The sequence below is a fragment of the Otolemur garnettii genome, unplaced genomic scaffold (assembly GCF_000181295.1).
Source record: "Otolemur garnettii isolate 467f Iridium unplaced genomic scaffold, OtoGar3 scaffold00116, whole genome shotgun sequence".
Taxonomy (NCBI): Eukaryota; Metazoa; Chordata; class Mammalia; order Primates; family Galagidae; genus Otolemur; species Otolemur garnettii.
In genome coordinates, this window is record NW_003852511.1 from 5,459,146 (window position 1) to 5,468,475 (window position 9,330).

The following is a 9,330-nucleotide window of genomic DNA, read 5'->3' on the forward strand; positions in this document are numbered from 1 at the left end:
GTGTATGTGGCTGGCGCCTTAGCCACTTGAGCCACAGGCGCCGAGCCATTGTTGTTGTTGTTGTTGTTTTTTTTTGAGACAGAGTCTCACTATGTCACCCTCAGTAGAGTGCTGTGGCATCACAGTTCATAGCAACCTCAAACTCTTGGGCTTAAGCAATTCTCTTGCTTTAGCCTCCCAAGTAGCTGGGACTACAGGCGCCCACTACAAGGCCCAGCTATTTTTTTTGTTGTTGCTGTTGTTGCATTTGTCATTATTGATTTTAGTTGATCCAGGCTGGGTTTGAACCTGCCATCTCCAGTGTATGTGGCTGTGAAGGTTTAACACTGAGATGCAATCAAACATCCATATTATCTGATGTTTTATAGACGTTAGTGGAGATACATCTTTAATCCCCTTTCATTTGAGTGACCTTATGTAAAAAACAAATCAATAACTTAAAGTTCTAGTCTCCAAAGAACCTTTTGAAATGTACATACAGAAATGGTTACAGACAATACATTTTTAAGAAATGTCTTTCATGTACATGTCCTCTTGTACTTGTACCATTTTCTCCTCCAGCTGCTTTCCTTTGCCTGTGAGAGGGGCTTGGATGAGATGGGTGTTTTGCTGGACTTCTTTGATGTCTTGAACTTTCTGTAGCTCCTTATTTTTCTTCAATCTGTTCGTTATAAATTTAGCCTAGTGTTTCTGTTTCATCTCTTCAGCTCTCTTCTTTGCATCAATAGTTTTATTCCAGAGTTTAGTCTGGTATTTGACAGGTTCTTCCTACGTTTTTCAAATTCAAATGAATTATTCACCCTAAGCTCTTTACCAGTTACTTTCTGGAATGCTTTAGTCCACCTGACCTTGCAAGGATATTTCTTTTTAAAGTTTTTTTTTTTTTTTTTTTTGAGACAGAGTCTTACTTTATTGCCCCAGGTAGAGTAGAGTGCTGTGCCGTCACACAGCTCACAGCAACCTCCAGTTCCTAGGCTTAGGCGATTCTTCTGCCTCAGCCTCCCAGGTAGCTTGAGACTACAGGCTCCCACCGCAAAGCCCGGCTATTTTCTTTTTGTTGTTGTTGCAGTTCAACCCGGGTTTGAACCCGCCACCCTCGGTATATGGGGCCGGCGCCCTACTCACTGAGCCACAGGCGCCACCTCTTTTTAAAGTTTTTATGACATTTGGATTTACAAACAGAATCGTTGCAGATGGGCATCATGCTGTGGCCAGGGTAGATTGGCCCTGAGCAGAAATCACTCTTCTTGATATGCATGTTGAACCTGCATGGTTTCCCACTGACCAAACTCTTAAGCTTGAGAGCAACCTTGTTCTTTTTAAAGATTGCTTTGTTTATTCTAGTTCTATGTGTATTTCCATATAAATATTGGAATCAAGTTGCCAGTCTCTACGAATAGTCCTTCTGGGATTTTGTTTAGGATTGCCCTGAATCTGGTACATCTATATGTTTATTTTGGTTTTCTTTCATTTTTCTCAGAGTGTTTTATAATTTGGGGTAGAGATTTTATTGTATTTTATTAAACTTATTCCTATCTTTTTAGCTATTATAAATGGAATTGTTTTTGTTTTTTTGCAGTTTTTGACTGGGGCTGGGTTTGAACCTACCATCTGTGGTATATGGGGCCAGTGCTCTACTCCTTTGAGCCACAGGCGCCACCCATAAATGGAATTGTTTTAAAAATTCAATTTCCAGTTGTTTGTTTCTAGTATATGGAAATACAATAGATACCTTATATTCCATGACTTTCTCACTTATTAGTTTTAATAGTTTCTTTTTAAATAAGTAGATTTGACGGGGCAGGTGCCTTTATGCCTGTAATCCTAGCACTGTGGGAGACTGAGGTGGGAGGATCACTTGAGCCCAGGAGACTAGCCTGGGTAACATAGTGAAGCTCCAACTCTACAAAAAAATAAAAATTTTAAAAAAATATTAGCCAGGTTTGGTGGCATGCACCTGTAGTCCCAGTTACTCAGGAGGCTAAAGCAGGAGGATCACTTGAGTCTAGGAGTTTGAGTTTGCAGTGAGCTATGATGACACCAGAGCATTCTAGTCTAGGCAACAGAGCAAGACCTGTCTTAAAAAAAAAAATACACTCTGGGAGACTGAGGCAGGTACATAGCCTGGGCTCAGGAGTTTGAGACCAGCCTGAGCTAGAGCAAGACCTTGTTTCTAAAAATAGCCAGGTGTTGTGGTAGGTGCCTATAGTCCCAGCAACTCAGGAGGCTGAGGCAAGAGGATCATTTGAGCCTAAGAGTTTGAGGTTGCTGTGATCTGTGAAGCCACAGCACTCTATCGAGTGTGATAAAATAAGATTCTGGCTCCAAAATAATAATAATAATAATAAAATAAGAAATACGAATGAAAAGAAAAGCCTCTGGTAACATGCAAAATAATAATAAATATAACAAAAAAGAAAAATAAGAAATAGGTAGAATTTAGCTGTTCTTTCTTATTTTCCTTTCTTAAAATTTATATTATTAATATAAAAATACATCATGAATATTTCTAAGACAACAAATATAAAACCAATAAATATTGCAATTCTAAAACATCTACTTAGATTAAGTGCTGGTGAGCAAGATGACAGTAAAAGGAGGCCAAAGCAGACCAAAAAACCCACTGCCTGGCTTCTGGTTATAGACTTGAGCTGGTTTGGGGGAGGTATCTCAATCAATTTCCCCAAACACTTAACAGTGCCTAACACTACCAACTCTCAAAACAGAGCAAAGGAAAAATTTGACATTATGGCACGATTATTTTGCCACACACACATCAACTGTGTTTAATGAGATAAAGAAATGTCAATAGAAAGCTTAACTTAAAATTGCAGCTTCTGTAACCTAACCTTCTTCTGTACCCCAGCAGTAAGGCTTCACTTCTCATACTCATTCTTTGTGTCTCGTGTTCAATTTTTTTTTCTTTCAGTAAATAAAGTAGCATGGATAGTCAAATGGCATTAATTGTAGCATGGGAACAAGGCACAAATGCCAGAAGATAGTCAATGGACCAGCTATTAAATTAAAGAGTACTGTCTCTAGCATAGACATTCAAGACCAAAACAGTCGACCACAACGTTTGTGTCCAAATACTATCAGACTATTGCCACAGAATATTCTTTTCATAAAGTTTAGAAAACTCTGTGCATTATGTGAAAGTGCGTTAGCCAGAAAACCAACCTGCAAAAACTCACGTGAGAATCCATACAGGAGAGAAGCTCTATTTTCCCTTTGCTACAGAAGCTACTGCCAGTCGTCCACTTACCACCACCACGTGAGGATGCGTGAGAGAATCACCCTAAAAAATGTTCACTCCACATCAGAAGCTTTCTAAGCTACTGGTCTGATGCAATGTGTAAAATAAATATGCGAGTATATATCGTGCCATAGTACTCATCTACTTGGAACATAAGGTATAATTTCCTGATTATGCTTTTCATTTATTGTCCTGTTCCATTAAAATGTAAGGCTAAGGCCGGGCGCGGTGGCTCACGCTGTAATCCCAGCACTGTGGGAGGCTGAGGAGGGAGAATCGCTGGAGCTCAGGAGTTTGAGACTCGCCTGAGCGAAAGTGAGACCCCGACTCATGAAAAAAATGGAAAAACCCAGCCGGGCGCCGCGGCGAGCGCCTGTAATCCCAGTGGCTTCCGGAGGCTGAGGCAGCGGGATGCCCACAAGCCAGGAGTCGGAGGTTGCAGTGAACTACCAAGCCGCTGCACTCTGCTCAGGGGCACAGGGTGGGACTCTGTCTTGACAAAAAAAAAAAAAAAGTAAGGCTAAGGAGGGCATGGAATTTGTCAATTTTATTCACTAAAGTGTCTCCTCAAGTGCTTAGAAAGGGGGCTGACACATTTCCAATGGCCAATAAATCATCTATTGAATTAAAAAAAAAGAAAACTCCATGCACTTCTGAAAACATCATGAGCACACGCTGGGCTGGCCTATAAGACAAATATGGAGAGCACAGATAGTGGATTTTATCCGTGGGCTTGAGTTTCAGATTTTAACACTAGAGGTAGATAACTGGTGAAGAACTCCATGAGAGCTACATTTAAGTCAGGAAATTCTCTTTTTCTTTTGTGTGTGTGTGCATGCATGTGTGTAAGTTTCTGTTATATAGGTGAACTATCTGGTATGTGTTATAAGAAGGGACAAAACGTTGCTACCATCTCATAGCATATTCCTGTAAGGTCAACTATGGCCTCCAGTTTTCAACCAAATGGGAACTCCTATAAGCCACTTTCTTCTCCTATCTTTTAGGCCATATTGATTTTCTTGCTTGAATCTATAACAGATTAACTAGAACTTAAAAATCTTTTCTGTCACCTTTAGATTGATCTTGAGGTCTAGAGCCCAGTGTAACTTGCATGGACCTTTTACTATACAGGCTAATTCCAGGAGGGATTCACTAGTCAGGGATCTCTTTGCCTGGAGTCAGAACTGGAAGGTAGGGCTGGGCGATGGGATGATCAGAAGTGCAGTTTAAAAAGCATGTGTGCATTTTGAGAAGATTCTGGTTTCTCCAGCTGGGGATTCTTGAACCCAGCATATACTGGATTGTTCACAGGTCAGGCTGTATGGCCTGATCCAGAATCTGGTTGGTCTCTGGTCTCCTTGCCTCATAAATACATGAAGACATAAAGTACAACTCAAAAGCACCCATTCAATCAAAATGTCACAAATGACTTTTCCATGACTGAGTCAACTCAGCTATAAGACCCTGGGGCTCCTGAATCACTTCTGGAAATGATAAAGCAGGACTTTGATATTTAAGAACAGTAAGTCCTCTGAAGGTAAGGTCAAAGTGTGGAAGCTGACTGAATGACTGGAATGATCCTTGGTTAGAGCAAATTCTTCTCTTGCTGCTGAGCATCCTCAGAGGTGCAGTGTGCCAGGACTAGGGGAGAGGCACAGTCCTGGAGGTCCATCCTTGGCCTCCCTGGAGGAAGCAGTGAGGCATACATCATCAGAGCTGCACTGGAAAGGAAGCTTGGTTACAGTTCCCAGGACATCCTGTCCACCAGCAGCTGCTACTTCTTGGACTTTTCTAGAATGTTGAGGAATTTCCCCCATGTCGTTTCTCTGGACTCATCCAGCCCCAGCTGATAGGCCAAGTTCTGTAGGCCTCATATCATCTCCATCAAATTAGCTGTGGTTAGGCTCCCCAGTTCTTTTAACATGTTGCTATCATCACGGTCTATCTCAGGCATCCATTTGGGTGGAGAGCTAGTAATAGGACTTTTGAAGGAAGCTGCAAATTCATCAACACCTGGTAATTGTTCTGGCCAAAGATCTGGTGAGGCATGGTCAAGTTTTTCAAAACTTAGCAGAGAAGCTTCCAGATCTGTCCCATCCATGGGAGATGCCATCTTCCAACCCATGTACTCTTTTTTTACTTTTTGAGACAGTCTCACTATGTCGCCCTCAGTAGAGGACCGTGGCATCACAGCTCATAGCAACCTCGAACTCTTTTGGGCTCAAGGGATTCTCTTGCCTCAGCCTCCCAAGTAGCTGGGACTACCGGTGCCTGGCTACTTTTTGGTTGGAATTGTCATTGTTGTTTAGCAGGCCCTGGCTGGGCTCCAACCCGCCAGCTTCAGTGTATGTTTCTGGTGCCCTACTCACTGAGCTACAGGCACGGAGCCGCTGCTTTTATCTTTCTTCCCCTCTCTCTGTCATACACACATATGTGCATATACAAAGGAACAATGGGAGATGACATATGTTAATCTGCTTCACTCTTAGTGCATTTTCTGCTGCTATAACAGAATGCCACAGACTGGGTAATATATGAAGTACAGAGATTTATTTGGCTTATGGTTCTGGAGGCAGGAAGTCAAGACATGACACTGGCACCTGGCAAGGGTGATCCCATAGCAGAAGACAAGCAATTGCACAAGACAGAGAATAAGACAACAAGGGGACTGAACTCATGTTTTTTATCAGGAATGTACTTCCAAGATAACTAACCCACTTCTGAGATAATGGCCTTAAGCCATCTATGGGGGTGAAGTCCTTATGATGTAATCACTGCTTAAAGGTTCTGCTGTTTAGCACTGTTACAAAGACAATAAATTTCAACATGCATTTTGATGAGGACATTCAAACAATAGCATTCTATCCCTGGTCTCCCAAAATTTATCTTCTCAAAGATAAACTGAATTCATTCCATCCCAATATCTCCAAAAGTCTTAACTTGTCCCAGTACTATACTTCAAAAGTCCAAAGTCTCATCTTCATCAGATAAGGGTGAATGAAGCATGATTTGTTCAGAAGCAATTTCCTTTAGCTGTGAGCCTGTGCAATCAAACAAGTTACCTACTTGCCTTAGTAAGGACTGTTATTTCAGGACGGTGACCTTCAGCTGCCCTTGTAGATCAGATGGGCTCAGTTGGGGCTTAACCTGCCATTCCAGAAGGTACAATCTATAAGCCTTGCTGGTGTCCATGTGGTACTAATTCTGGAGACATGCAGAATGCAAGTGCTGTTGGGGGCATGGCTTCCTTCTAAGATTTCTTTTTTTTTTTTTTGAGACAGAGCCTCCAGCTGTCCCCCCGGGTAGAGTGCTGTGGCATTATAGCTCACAGCAACCTCCAACTCCTGGGCTCAAGCGAGTCTCCTGCCTCCACCTCCCAGGTAGCTAGGACCACAGGCGCCCGCCACAATGCCTGGCCATTTTTTGGTTGCAGCCATCGTTGTTTGGCGGGCCTGGGCTGAATTTGAACCCGCCACCTTAAGTGTATGTGGCTGGCATCTTAGCCACTTGAGCCACAGGCACCGAGCCTTCTCCTAAGATTTCAAAGGATGTCATAGATAGCCTGGTGGACTCAGGCAGAAACCTGCCATGGGGCAGAACTGGCAGAATTCTTACTATGGTGATACCTAGTGAAGCCATGGGAGTGGAGCCACCCTAGAGGCACCAAAACTGTAGGAACTCCAGTGTTAAATTTTAGCCTGGAGAACTGCAGGCATGAGGCTCCCACTACTGCACCATTGTATCTAGAAAGCAAGAGTTGGAGTCAAAGCAGATTATTTTCCAGTTTGTTTGTCGTCTTTTTTGAGACAGAGTCTCACTCTGTGCACTGGGTAGAATGCCGTAGTGTCCTAGCTCACAGCAATCTCAAGTTCTTAGACTCAGGTGATTGCTTTGCCTCAGTCTCTTGAGCACCTGGAGACTACAGGGGTCCACTACAATGCCCAGGTATTTTTTCTGTTTTTAGTACAGATGGGATCTCACTTTTGCTCAAGCTGATCTTAAACTCCTGAGCTCAGGTAATCTACCCGCCTTGTCCTCCCAGAATGCTACAAGTGTGAGCCACCACACCGTGCCTGTTTTCCAGCTTTAAGATTTAATGCTATTTTCCCTGTTGGGTGTTGAACTTAACTTGGGATCATTTACCCTTTTTTTCTTTCTTTTCCTTTTTTTTTTTTAAAGGCAGTCATGAAACAAAAGTTATTGAGGAAGAGAAGGATAGGTTTACAGAGTAAAAAAGCTTACAAAGCAGAATACATTCACCATAGGCACTGAATAAGCCTCCATTGCAAGGGCAAGTAGGCAAAGAGACCTCCTTTTTTCTTGTTATTTCACCCTTTAGCACAGATGCCCTCAAACTATGGCCTGTGGGCCACATGCAGCCCGCCTAGGACATTTATCTGGCCCACTGGGTATTTGTGACGCGGCTGCCTGTCCTGCTTAGCAGCTAACTTGTCCCAGGTCCCGCATTGCGGCCCTCCAACAGTCTGAGGGACAGTGAACTGGTCCCCTGTTTAAAAAGTTTGAGGACCCCTGCTAGCAGTTGGAATGTCTATTCTATGCTTATCCTTATTAAGCCTGGCAAGAGTGGAAGTGAAATCAAACAAGTTCTCTGGCTTGGTGCGTGCCCGTAGCTCAGTGGTTAGGGCGCTGGCTACATAACCTCTGGGCTGGCGGGTTTGAACCTGGCCCAGGCCTGCTAAACAACAATGACAACTACAGTGAAAAATAAAAAAATAGCTCAGCATTGTGGCAGGTGTCTATAGTCCCAGTCACTTGGGAGACTGAGTCAAGAAAGTCACTTAAGCCTAAGAGTCTGAGGTTGCTGTGAGCTGTGATGTCATAGCACTCTACTGAGGGTGACAAAATGATACTCTGTCTCCAAAAAAAAAAAAAGTTTATCTAAGTCATTGTATTTTGGAAGTAGATAACTTGTTTGATTTCACTTCCACACTTGCCAGGCTTAACAAGAGATTTGCAAATGTTCATTCATTGCTCTACTTCAAGCTCCAACATTCTTGTGGTGGCGCACAAAAACAGCCAACAATAATAACGAACACCACTCAGCAAGACATGTCCACATGTTGACATGAACACAACTGTGAGACACTGATATACCTAGGTTATAAAGTCTTACCAAGTTGTTTGTACAATGCTGCCAATGTAAGCACATTGGTGACAAGTTTGGGAACTTAATTGTCAGACCTTGAGTGGTCTATTTTGGTAAACATTTCATGTGTCCTTATTTTTTATTTTTTAAGACAGAGTCTCATTCTGTTGCTCTAGGTAGAATGCAGTGGGGTCATAGCTCACAGAAATCTCAAACTCTTGGGCTCAAGTGATCCTTTTGCCTTAGCCTCCTGAGTAGCTGGGACTATAGGCACCCACCATGATGCTTGGCTAATTTTTTTGGTATTTTTAGTAGAGACAGGCTGGTCTTGAACTACTGAGCTGAAGCAGTCCACCTACTTTGGCCTCCTAGAGTGGTAGGATTGTGAGCCACCACGCCCAACTAGCTTCCTATGTACTTTTTACTTGGGGGGGGGGGAACAGTCTCACTTTGTCACCCTTGGTAGAGTGCCATAGCGTCATAACTCATAGCAACCTCAAACTCTTGGGCTCAAGTGATCCCCTTGCCTCAGCCTCCCAGGTAGCTGGGACTACAGGTGCCCATCACAATAACCACAGCTTGGCTATTTTTAGAGGCAGAGTCTCACTCTGGCTCAGGCTGGTCTCGAACTCATGAGCTCAGGAAGTCTACCCACCTCAGTCTCCCAGAGTGTTAGGATTACAGGCATGAGCCACTGCACATGGTTGGTTTTATGTTTTTATATACTTGTGTGTGTATAGGTTGATAGTCATCTTCACATTTTCTATATCTTTAAAGATTTTTTATTTATTAGTTCTATCATTTACTACAAAATAGTGCTAAAAGTCTTTATCTATGATTGTGGATTTGTCTATTTCTTTATTTACAGTTTGGCTGGGCCAGAACTCTATCTCCCAGTCCTCTGGTATCTCTGTTCAACTCTTTTTTTTTGAGACAGAGCCTCAAGCTGTCGCCCTGGGTAGAGTGC

General features: G+C 42.9%; 1 protein-coding gene and 2 pseudogenes across 1 annotated transcript in view; 1 reads left to right on the forward strand and 2 right to left on the reverse strand.

Moving 5' to 3' along the window:
- Window positions 1-9,330, forward strand: part of SFI1 (SFI1 centrin binding protein) — a 122,985-nt gene that overhangs the window by 94,590 nt on the left and 19,065 nt on the right. The window lies entirely within an intron of this gene.
- LOC105887766 lies at window positions 498-1,258 on the reverse strand (annotated as a pseudogene).
- Window positions 5,031-5,381, reverse strand: LOC100942533 (annotated as a pseudogene).